The sequence below is a fragment of the Ambystoma mexicanum genome, chromosome 14 (genome assembly GCF_040938575.1).
Source record: "Ambystoma mexicanum isolate Mex_15411 chromosome 14, UKY_AmexF1_1, whole genome shotgun sequence".
NCBI classification, from domain to species: domain Eukaryota; kingdom Metazoa; phylum Chordata; class Amphibia; order Caudata; family Ambystomatidae; genus Ambystoma; species Ambystoma mexicanum.
This window is the reverse complement of record NC_090940.1, coordinates 556,192,484-556,204,984: the sequence shown is the minus strand read 5'-3', so window position 1 is coordinate 556,204,984 and position 12,501 is coordinate 556,192,484. Positions and strand designations below refer to the sequence as shown.

The 12,501-nt window shown below is 42.5% G+C and overlaps 1 protein-coding gene across 42 annotated transcripts in view; it reads left to right on the top strand.

Annotated features, from left to right (window-relative positions):
• Positions 1–12,501, top strand: part of NRXN3 (neurexin 3) — a 2,596,979-nt gene that overhangs the window by 866,652 nt on the left and 1,717,826 nt on the right. The window lies entirely within an intron of this gene.

The window sequence follows — 12,501 nt, the reverse complement described above, 5'->3', positions numbered from 1 at the left end:
TCCGATGTTCTTTTATTTCCATGTCTACATCCAAAATGTGTAGACGAGGTTCACCGATTTCCATGGTGAATTTTATGGTGTTGTGAATGGAATTCATGTAGGTGAGGAAAGCGTCCAGTTCTTCGCGTGTACCACACCAGATGCCAAATATGTCGTCTATATAACGTTTCCACATTAGTATCTTGTAGGACCATTCTGGGTGGTCCAGTACATGCTGATGTTCAAACCTGTACATAAATGTGTTTGCGTAGACTGGGGCCATGGATGAGCCCATGGAGGTACCAGTAGTCTGAAGGTAGTATTTCCCTTTAAATCTAAAATAACTGTTAAAGAGTATGGTTTCAAGGAATTTCAGAACCAGATTGTTATTGGACATGCTGTTGTTGCCATTAGAGATGAGCCATTGAACTGCTTCGAGGCCTTCGGTGTGGGGGATGGAGGTATATAAACTACATACATCCATACTGAAGATAATGCACTCTGTGCTTAGAGCTGTAATGTTGTTGATACAATTCAGGAAGTCTGTTGTGTCTCTAAGGCAGGTAGGGGTCTCCTGTACCAATTTCTGAAGGGATTTGTCCACATAGATAACTAGAGGTTCAAAAATGCTGTCAGTGCCAGCTACTATCGGTCGCAGTGGAGGGTTGGTAAGGTTCTTATGAATTTTAGGAAGGCCGTAGAATACGTGAGTGATTGGATGTACATTAAGTAAAAATTCACTTGTCTTAAAATGTCTTGATCTAATGCTTCTTCAAAGATCTTTTTGATGAGAATCTTAATTGTGTTGATAGGGTCACCATCCAACTTGGAGTAGGTGTTAGTATCATCTAGCAGTGTGAGGCATTTAGTCGTGTAATCTTTGGTGTCCATTATGACAATAGCACCACCTTTATCGGCGGGTTTGATAGTAAGTTGTTCATCCTTAGCCAGTGTTTCAATATGTTCCAGTTGACACTGTTTCGCATTGCTGGGTGTATTCTTTTGGTAGTTAATTCTTTCAAGATCCTTCAAAACTGTTTTTTCAAATAGATTAAGCATAGAATTTTGTGTGAACGGGTCAAAGTAACTCTTAGGACGGAATTCCCAGAGAGACTAGTCTTCCAGTTGGAAAAATTAATTCGACGAGAAATTGCTCAAAAACTGCATGCAACAACACTGGTCGAGTATTATAAATCGCAGAAAATACCCCGAGGACTAAGAGTGTATCTACGCCCCACCCAATGCAGCGAAAGTAAATCCTTCGTAGAAAAATGGGATCAAATCCTAAATAAATTTTCGCTGGACCTCATACTATTGACCATTGAAGAACTGTCTAAATCCCTCACATCCATTGACACAGAAATCACCACCTTGAAAATTCAGCTAAGTGAATTCAATTCAGCTGAAGAACTTTCTACCCTACTTGTTGATATCAATTCAAAACTTACAGGCTATAAACAGGACATTGAACAAAGGAAACTGAGGAAATTTAAAAGAGATACCTTCGACTATCTTAACGACATTGTCTACACATGGCAAGAATTCTACCACCACCGTGATCAACAACGGAAAACTCGTTTCCAGAATAAAGCAAACTCTGGCAGTGACAGCAGTACCAGCAGCATTGGGGACCCTATTCAACTTGAAGAAGGAGGACGCTCTTCTAGTAAAGAAACGGCTATTCCCGACACAGATCCTACAGAACGACCAACCACTAATCCAACAACCCCAGTGACACCACCTAGGCCTGGAGCATTGAGTGGTGCTTTTTTAGGACTAAGAGACAAACAAAAAGAAAAACGAGGAGAGGCAAAGGGTCAAAACGAAAGAAAAAACAAAAGACTGAAAATCTAGTTGTGAATCTGTCCTGTAAAAACCTCACCAGTGGACAATTGGACATGCTTAACCGAGGACTATCGTTTGTACCTACTAGCAACACTACACTCTTTGAAGAAAAAGTATGCTTTCATAGGTTATTGCGTAAATTGAGGCTCAAATTGTTTTTTAACTCTGACATGGATGAGGATACACCGCCACCGGATAACAACACCCTTGAATTCCGTCCTAAGAGTTACTTTGACCCGTTCACACAAAATTCTATGCTTAATTTATTTGAAAAAACGGTTTTGAAGGATCTTGAAAGGATTAACTACCAAAAGAATACACCCAGCAATGCGAAACGGTGTCAACTGGAACATATTGAAACACTGGCTAAGGATGAAGAACTTACTATCAAACCCGCCGATAAGGTGGTGCAATTGTCATAATGGACACCAAAGATTACACGACTAAATGCCTCACACTGCTAGATGATACTAACACCTACTCCAAGTTGGATGGTGACCCTATCAACACAATTAAGATTCTCATCAAAAAGATCATTGAAGATGCATTAGATCAAGACATGATCGATGTTAAGACAAGTGAATTTTTACTTAATGTGCATCCAATCACTCCCGTATTCTACGCCTTCATAAAATGCATAAGAACCCTACTAACCCTCCACTGCGACCGATAGTAGCTGGAACTAACAGCATTTTTGAACCTCTAGCTATCTATGTGGACAAATCCCTTCAGAAATTGGTACAGGAGACCCCTACCTACCTTAGAGACACAACAGACTTCCTGAATTGTATCAACGACATTACAGCTCTAAGCACAGAGTGCATTATCTTCAGTATGGATGTATGTAGTTTATATACCTCCATCCCCCACACCGAAGGCCTCGAAGCAGTTCAATGGCTCATCTCTAATGGCAACAACAGCATGTCCAATAACAATCTGGTTCTGAAATTCCTTGAAACCATACTCTTTAACAGTTATTTCAGATTTAAAATGAAATACTACCTTGAGACTACTGGTACCTCCATGGGCTCATCCATGGCCCCAGTCTACACAAACACATTTATGTACAGGTTTTAACATCAGCATGTACTGGACCACCCAGAATGGTCCTACAGGATACTAATGTGGAAACGTTATATAGATGACATATTTGGCATCTGGTGTGGTACACGCAAAGAACTGGACGGTTTCCTCACCTACATGAACTCCATTCACAACACCATAAAATTCACCATGGAAATCGGTGAACCTCGTCTACACTTTTTGGATGTAGACATGGAAATAAAAGAACATCGGATTTGGACCACAGTCTACCATAAACCCACTGATGCGAATAACTTATTACACTTTACAAGTCATCATCCCAAATCCATGCTTAAGAGTCTACCATACAGCCAAGTCTTGAGATTAAAACTGATAATTTCGGACCCAGCAGGTCTGGACACAGAGAGCAACACCCTATTGGAAGAATTTTCAGCCAGAGGCTATCCTAACACCATCCTAGAAGAAGCCAAAGAAAGATCTGTAATCATCGACAAAGAACTACTACTGGTACCCAAAAACAAATCCAAGGATACACCATTACTTCACATCAGCAAGTACTCAAGACAGAGCTTCCAGATAAGTAAATCCATTAGGAAACACTGGAGTATTCTCCACAACGACCAGACATTGAAAGAACTCTTCCCTAAAGCACCAATAATGGCCTTCAGATGGGGTAGGAATCTGAGGGACACTCTGGTCAGAGCAGAAATACCACCTAAAGACAAACAGATGGTCCTACAAACTAGAAAAAGTGGCACCTTCCTGTGTCTCTGTTGTACTCACTGTAACAATGTCATAAAAGGTGACAAAATTGTTCACCCATACACTGGGAAGAACATTAAACTACGCCACTATGCCACCTGCATGTCATCCGGGGTTATCTATGCGATCAAATGCCCTTGTGGCAAACTGTATGTGGGTCAAACCACAAGACCGGTCAAAGAACGCCTGACGGAGCACAAATCCAATATTAGATGCAAAAACATCAAATCCCCCCTCTCCAGACATTTCATGGAGAATAATCACACAATCGCACAATTAAAATTTCAAATCCTTGAAGTTGTCATAAAACCCTATAGGGGAGGTGATTATGCATCGATGCTCTCACGTAGAGAAAAATATTGGATAAATACACTGAACACACTACTACCGAAGGGGCTTAATGATGAATTTTCTTTAAAATGTTTTATCTGACTTGTTGCCCTAATATCTCTCTATATGCTAGCTCTGCCTGTACTCAACAGATGTCTGTATATTGTGTTTTTATAACATAATTGTCCCCCTAAGAAAGATGTTTTTCCATATATCATTATATGACCATATTCTCTTGGGCCATTTTTTGACCTCTCTCCAATTTAAAACTGCTACTATTAGTAAACTTTTGTGCCACCTTAAGAACTATTGTCTGTTTCTCACACAATGTAAATCCAGAGCCACCATATCGTAACTTAGATGGCCAATTACTTTTTTGCTTAATTACAGTCTTTTCTGTATGCAAACTTTTGCAAGCAGCTCACACACTCTATTTGAATCTATTAATTTCTTCACCTTCTAAGATGGCCGCCGCTCTCGAGCGAGTGCCCAATACCCTCATTTGAATTTATTCCTATAGTCCTTTGTTTATTACTACGCATGCCCACCTCGCTTCACGGACCTACGCCGCAGCGAGGGGCTTGTGGAGCTGCACTAGCGTCCCGCGCATAGCAACAGTCTCTGGGGACATCCTCCCCACTGGATGGGCTTAAACGAGCTCCGTCGATTCCGAAGCTCACGTTCCATCAGCCGATGCTACAATTATCACAAATTCAAGTAAGTTTTAAGCTACATGAGGCGTTTTTCGCTATGCCTCTTCAGTCTCACATATATAGATGTCACTTTGACACTAAAGGGGCCGCTGTTTTTCTTTATAGACCAAGCGAGCCCCGTGCGGACTATTTAAGAACCCTTAGACTGGGTGCTACACAAGTACCGCACTGATGTAATAGCTGGTCCTATCCAGAACACATTGGGCACCCCTCAGTGGTGAGTAGTTGCCCTTTCATTGTTTGATCTACCGATACTGTTGCCTTTTGCATTTTACACCTATAGTTACACGCACTATTTTTCTTTTAGTGCACAATCCTCCGCTGTTCTCTGCTGGGTGAACTGTGTTGGAACTCAACTTATAATTTCTTTCCCGCCCATATAGAGCGGTTTCCATATGCACTGAATTACAGATGTAAAGAGAAAATTGGAAAGCCATTCATCCACATCTATTCAGAAGTTGCCCTATTCTTAAGTAATTTACAATGCATTTCCAATCTACCATTAGCAAAATGAGCATTCCTTTGTCCCGATAGCTTGTGGCTCTGGAGTCTATTTAAAGGTGCTGGTCATGTTGACCCATTCTTTGTATTCTACCCTTGCTTCCCTAAACAATGTATGACGAAGCCTTTCCTGTTGTCTGGTTCAATATACTGGTTCCTGGTAACACGTTATATGTTTAACGCAGAACGCTAAATACATGTAGCAGTGATGTGGAGAGTTCACAAATAGCTGATTGTACATATTTCTTTATTTTCAGTGTTTAATTCATTATTCTGGGCTCTTGATGAAGAGAATGAACTTCTCGAAACGCGTCAGCCACAATCAAATGAATTGAATCCTTCCTGTTTCACGCGTTTGGAATAAAGAATATTCTTTTACATTGGATGTTATTACTACACTCTTTTAAAAAAAAAAAATAATTGTATTATCTTCTGAAATCCACTGGAATATATATCTAATTTATTGTGACAAAAGTCAATCTCAATGCGTCATATTGGCGCAAACGTAAGGTGTGCAAGGGACGGGAGGGTTCCAATTTTGAAACCTATTTTCTCTCCTTTTTGTACCTTTAGTAACCCTGTGCCAGGGCTACATTTCCTCCCCTGCACCCCAAAAATCCTTAACTATTGACAAACTGCCATATGAAACAGTATTTCTAGAAATTTAGTGTGTGCACCTTCCACCCTCCTCTACTTGATTATGTCATGCCTGGATCCGATCACTTAGTTTATCTCTACTTTTTCTAATTCTTTTTATTATCTCCTCTCTTCAATTTTCTTGTTATTTTTGAAACTATTGAATAAGCATTTTGTGTTAATTTTCATGATATGACATTTATAATGCGCCTATACACAAGTGTTTCAAGGCACAATAGTTTGATCTGACTCTTTTGATTTGTATTGAGGTCAAGCCCCCAATCATCCATCGAACACCGATCAAAGATTCAGTAATTTTTCTGCTGCTCCTGTCAATCAAGATAAAAATGATTACAAAGGAAAGCCTTAATATTGTGAAAACAACACTGCATGCTTCCATATCATACACTTGCTTTTTTTAATAGTAGTTGAGAGTATTTGAGAGAAAACCAGCTTCCTTATTGAGTGCAAATAGGTCGCGAATAAAGCAGGAGGAGAGATGTTGGGGGGGGGGGGGAGGAGAAGAGCGGAGCAGTATTTACCAAGCCATCTGCCCCTTTTTCTGAAGTCTCTCTGCCTGGAGCAGACACTTGGAACGTAATCACAGAGGTTGGAGCCGGGATTCTGAAGTGGGCAGGTCGACGCCCTCAATCCGTCGCAGTCAGGCTGTAATTGCGGAGTACCTTTGCTAGGCCGCTCATTTGTCAGGAACGTAAATTGCACCTCCAGTCTCCTCCCCCCCCTCACCCCAATTGGCGTCTCTTTATACATTCTAAGGATTTCTCATTCCTTGCCACTTTACGCCTTCAAGGAAGTGGCGGGACACCTCAAAGTTGAACCCGAGCGCAATGACCCGAGAGTATATGTTGTATTGCTCAAGAGTTATACAACATTGACTGTGTACATCAGGTGCCTAGGGACCTAGAACCTCCACTTGGGGTGCAATTCTGCCTCCTGCAAATTGCATCCTGGTCCTGAGGAACAACACAAAACATTGTATCTCATTGGATCCCAGGCACCTTTTGGGAATTGCCTAGTAAAACACAAAGCACCGGAGACCATCTCTTCCTGCACACCCAAAAGGTATTTCCTGCAGGATCTCACAGCGCAGGAGACTGTCTGCGGGCTCTACTGCATTTCATCATGAGTTGCTTTAGAATTTCAAAGGGCGGGAAACTCTCCCCTCCCAGGTGTGGACCACAGATTTCTGATGATTAACAATTTTCCTTATTACCTGCTGTGTTTCATGCACATTTCTGCACGTTCCCGCCATGTTCACTGTGCAGCAGACACCCGTTTCCACGGTTACATGTGTTAATATCCCCACAAAAATATCGCCAGACAACAATATCGCCATATTTTTGCAGCAATATTAAGGCATGGAACCTGCGAGGGACACCCCTGCAACCCCTCTATTATTCTAAAGGGAGCGGGGGACACCTCTGCAATCCCCACTCCCTAAAACCCCTCATATATTATCCCCAATAAAAATATTGCCTGCGGCCGTTCCTGACGACCATATATACAGTAATATTTTTGTTGGAGGTAATATTACGTGATACCAGTTTCCACCATAAACCATGCAGACTTTGGGTGCTGCCAAAGGTATCTCATTGGGCATCATCTGATGCCCTCCAGTGTACGATATATATAGATGCCCGTGTAATATTGAAGCATCTGTACTAGAAGTCCCTGGAACAGGCCCTCGAGAGCCTCCACTACAGGGGACATTTAGGATAATGTAAATAACTTCCACTGCATTCCAATGTATTGTGTGTGGATATCCTAAAAATATGGAGTGGATATGATTCTGGACTTGTTCCGCACCACTGAAGGATCTATTTATAAACAACAGTGAATGAGCTAATGATCACGATCACTTACCATTAGCACCGGGCCGGGGGGCACCAGCCGATCAGATAGCTAGGAATGCAGGTTTGAACCACCGGTACAAGCCCATGTTCCATGCTGCCTGATGGTGTTTTTGTGCCCCACTCACCGTATTTCGGCGGTGGCAAGTACCGCCACCGCATCCGCACCTCCCCCTTTCCATCCCGCAGGCTGAAAGGGAAGAGGGGCTCCTAAAGGAGCCCTGCCTCCCCTTTTCATGACGGCCATCTTGGTAAAGGATTTTCATTCATTGAATGGGACGTGCAAGGGTTTTGTTTTAGCACCCCGGGTTACCAAAGTAGTAACCAATGGTGCTAATGGCGTTAAGCCCCTGTTTCAAGGGCTGGAATGGTGTATATGACCCAGAGCCCTCATTATCTGCCCTTGCTTCGCTCGGGCCGATCACATGGGCTGCCAGGCTGTTAACCCCGTCCCAGCCCTTGGAATGGGGTCTTAACGCCACATTGAAAGATCTAGTGATATACATATTTGAAATATCTAATTCTGTTTATGATCAAAGGCCCTAAAAGTAGACGGCATTGAAGGACCTACTGATACGCAACATACAATGAAATGTATGCTGATATGTGTTTGCTGAAATATCAATAGATACATCCCTTTGCAAGATGCAAGGAGGACATATATGACACGTTCATAGCATCGAATGGTGTATCTCAGGAAAGATCCGATTGTTGGTGGCAGGAAACGGATTCAGGTTAGGTCGATGCACCCGACCAGATGTTCAATGCCATAGGGTTCTCACCACTGGAACGTGTCTATAACAAGTTGGGTTGGAAAATAAGCAGTCGTAGAGCTCAAGATTCAAGGTCTATAAATGCCATTACAACATCCCATACAAAAATGACTTGTAAGGTTCTCATAAGTAGTTTATAAGAACATGTGAGAAACAAAGAGAAAATCTTTCCCTCCAAAATAGTTTATCAAATCATCCATGATGAACACTGCGGGTCATTTGTCCCTTCTCAGTTTCTATAGCTTTTTAAACAGGAACTGACATGGCGGTCAAAGCAAAATTCCTTTGTTCTCTTTTATTAATGGGGATAGGAATATTCCATTGCTGGATTTTCCATTGTGGGAGAATTCATCTAATATTTTCATCGCATTTTGCAGCACATGTATGTGGGGGGGTTAGAATAATAATACAGGTAGAGGGGACTTGGGGAAAGGTGTTGCAGGGGATCTCCCCAGTTTACATTTGCAGTAAACTTTCTATATAAAAAAAAAAGAAAATTCAATAAATTCTCCCACGATGAAAAATTCTCAATGGAATCACACTGATCCGAATGAAGTATAGTGCAATGACGACAAGGTTCTGAAAGTATCACAGGAAGTGATGTAACATTTAGTCCTGTGGTGGTGTACACATAATAGCGGCATGTACAAGGTTGTTAAAGTAGAAGTGACCAAAGACCTGTTTGTGTTTGATATCCGGGATAATGATCCAGTCATATAGAATACACATTGAAAAGGGTTTTTGATGTCATTTGAAGACTGCTATTCAAGAAATGGGACTTACCACATTCGTTATTAAAGGAGAGTACCCAACAATATTCATCTCCATGTTCTGGCGCCATTGATGGAAAGATGCATATTAAAAATAGCGGCAAGGTCATAGAGCTGCTTTGTCGGACAACGTGCACGGCCAGGCCGCAAATCCTCTCCACATGTGGCCGTTTCACGCTTAGAGAATGAAGCGGGCATCGCTAATCACAGCATGCGGCTGCGGCGGGATTAATTTAACAATTATCAAATAATCGCCAGGTGCCGCTGTAGCATGTGGCCAATGTTAATTGCTTTAAATATGCCATCAAGGTTGCATGTTAATCACAGTTAAGTGAAACACTTGGATCTTGCATAATTAAGTGGCCCTTGGAAAACATATAAATTTGGTTTAGAGGCAGGAACACAAGACCCGTCCGTCCCTAGACTGGCTGGAAGGTGACAACGTCTGTTTTAAATGTAGATAATTAGCCCCTTAAAAACATGGTATTTAACTTTGTTTTGCCAGAAGTGGGGCTGCCATGAAGCTCCAGTTTTTTGACCATTTAGATATTTGGTGCAAATTGACGAGCCTCACTTGCAGTATTAAAGGCTAGTCATGCTTAATGTTGATGTTAATGTAGGTGAGGAAGGATAGCTCAGGGCCAACACGATTGTCTTGGAAGCAAGACAACGCAGTGCAACACAGGTTCGAATCCCGATCCCGCAATTAGAAACCACAGGTTCGAATCCCGATCCCGCACTTAGAAACCACTCACTGGTATTAAGCGTGTTATAAGAGAACAATTGTTGTTAATTTGAAAGGGTTCCATTCCTCAGCTAGACACACTCTCCTTGTTCTGACATTTTTATTTTTAAGAATAAACACAAAGCTGGTATGAACATTACAGGTGCACGGCAACCTAAATAATACACATATTGGGGCGAGCCAAGGACAAGTGTAAATAGCGAGAATTAGAATTAATATTAGTGGGATAGATAAGAAACATGCACTATATTCTGTGAGAATCGATTGATGGATAAATCTGCATTTCCTAAGGGTTGAAACGGGTAATAAGTGAACTATGAAATAGACATTCTGTGCTCTAAATAAGCCGTCTAAAAAAAAAACCCTGCCACAGAGGGAACACGCAACTACTGACACCGAAATAAGCTTAAAGGGTTTTATTTAAAAAAAGTAAAACATAAGGCATTGCATGGGAAACGATTCAGTATGGCTGTAATGTAAAGCTTCCTGGGACTTCCGTGGGCTGTAATGTAAAGCCTGCTGGGACTTCCTTGGGCTGTAATGTAAAGCCTGCTGGGACTTCCTTGGGCTGTAATGTAAAGCTTCCTTGGTCTTCCTTGGGCTGTAATGTAAAGCCTCTTGGGACTCCCTAAACTCCGGAGTATATAGGAAGGAAAGCAAACAAAAAAAGCATACAGAAAGTTCAAGACAGGAAGGTGTCCTTCTTAGTACTTTCAAGAGCTCGGTCTTCCTCCTCCTGCCAAATGTCAAAGAAATCCTCCACTTCTTGGGTGTCTCTTCCTCTCTGTTATCGCTTTCCTTTTCCAGGGCCAAGGGGCTCTCCCCCTCTGTTACACGTCCCCTCTTCTGTGGATCAAAGTCTCTTACTCTCGCTACTTTTCATTCCGACCCCCCCCCCTGACTTGGAATAGGGGTCTCTTTCTTCTGGTCTCAGGCGGCTCTCCTACTCCTCACTGGAACAGCCACACCCATTCTGGCTTAAGGGCGCACTCTGAACCCTCACTGTCGGATGCCCTAATCTGGGGTTCCAGGGAAGCCTCTTCCACACTGGAATACTGTCCTCTTCTGGAGTTAAAGGGGTGCTTCTCCCCCTCAGCGATGGGCACACCTTTTCTGTGGTCTGAGTGCTCTGCTCCTCCTCATTGGAGCACCCCCTCTTTTGAGCTCAAGGGGCTTCCCTACTCTAGGGCTTTCCCAGCCAACTCCTCCCTTACACGCCCAGCCCAGAAGTCTGTTTCTTAGACACAGTTTCAAAGCCTTATGCCCCCCACCCCAACCATTGGCTGTGGGTTTCTGGTGTTTAAAGCTCAAGCCCAAGGAGCAGGAACAGCTCTAGTAGGTTACCACCTGTGCTAAATAGCTTTTCCTTTAGGAAAGGGGGGGGGTAGTATTTCCCTTCTTAAATGCTTCAGCTGCAGGCAAAGTAGAATGACAAACTTCTTCTCAAGCACTGCTGCCTGCTCTGAGGTTTTTTTTGGGGATCAATTAGGTTTTCCCCTTCGGAAATCCTTACCTGTTGACCAAGGGGTCTCTCTGATGTGCTCGTGTTTCCCCATAGCATATATTTTCCTGAATCCATTGAAGACATTCTGGAAACCGGTCCGGATTTCGGATTTGTACACGTGATGCACCTCGGGAGAAGTAGTCTCGAATGCCCCATTTCTTTGGGACCTGCAGGTTCCTAACTAGTTGCTCTCTCTCACTGGGTTCAGAAATAGGTCAGTGCTGGTCTGTCTAACATCCTGGGTCTGATTTAGAAGGACTCTCCATTGGGTCTTTTGGGAGAATCCTGTGGGGTTATGTATGAGTTAGGGTTTCCCTTCTAGGATCTGCAACTGCTGACTAAGGGGGGCACTCTGGGTGTAATAGTGTTTCTCCATGGTATATAACTATACTTTTCTTGAATCCCTGGAATGCAACTCGGAATCGGCTTCGTGTTTTGGATTTCTACACCTGATGGATCACACATCCGTAACTCGAATTTAGATAATACCATTAGTGCATTGCACTGATAGCTGACCAGATAATCGACGTGTTCAATATAGAGAGTTTCTTTTCATGACCATTTTGGGTCTCAACCCATACTACTCTACCAGCATCCCAGCAATCGCTATCCCTCAACCGTATGTCATCTTTCCCCTTTCATTGTGACCCATATCTGTTCTATATCGTTCCCCGACGTTATCCCTCTTTTCCTTCTACTGCTTACCTTTTTTACTGTTACTTTTTCACCCCACAGACCACGGTCCGGTTTACACCCTAGGTGGGGTCACAGTTGCCCATGCGGGCAATGTTTCCGAGTTTTAAGACCACTATAGTGGCGATGTGCGCAGTATAAAAAACAATTAACATAATGTAACTAACATACACTGGTATACGTTTGCAAACAGTATTTAAGACCATTTTTCCAAGGTATAGGGTAAGGACAATCTCAAATGTTTTTAATTTACTGTAGTTTGCTTCAGAAAATATTGACTTGATGCTGAAATAGTATTAGGGAATGTGGGAATGTGATATGGGACGGGAGGATAT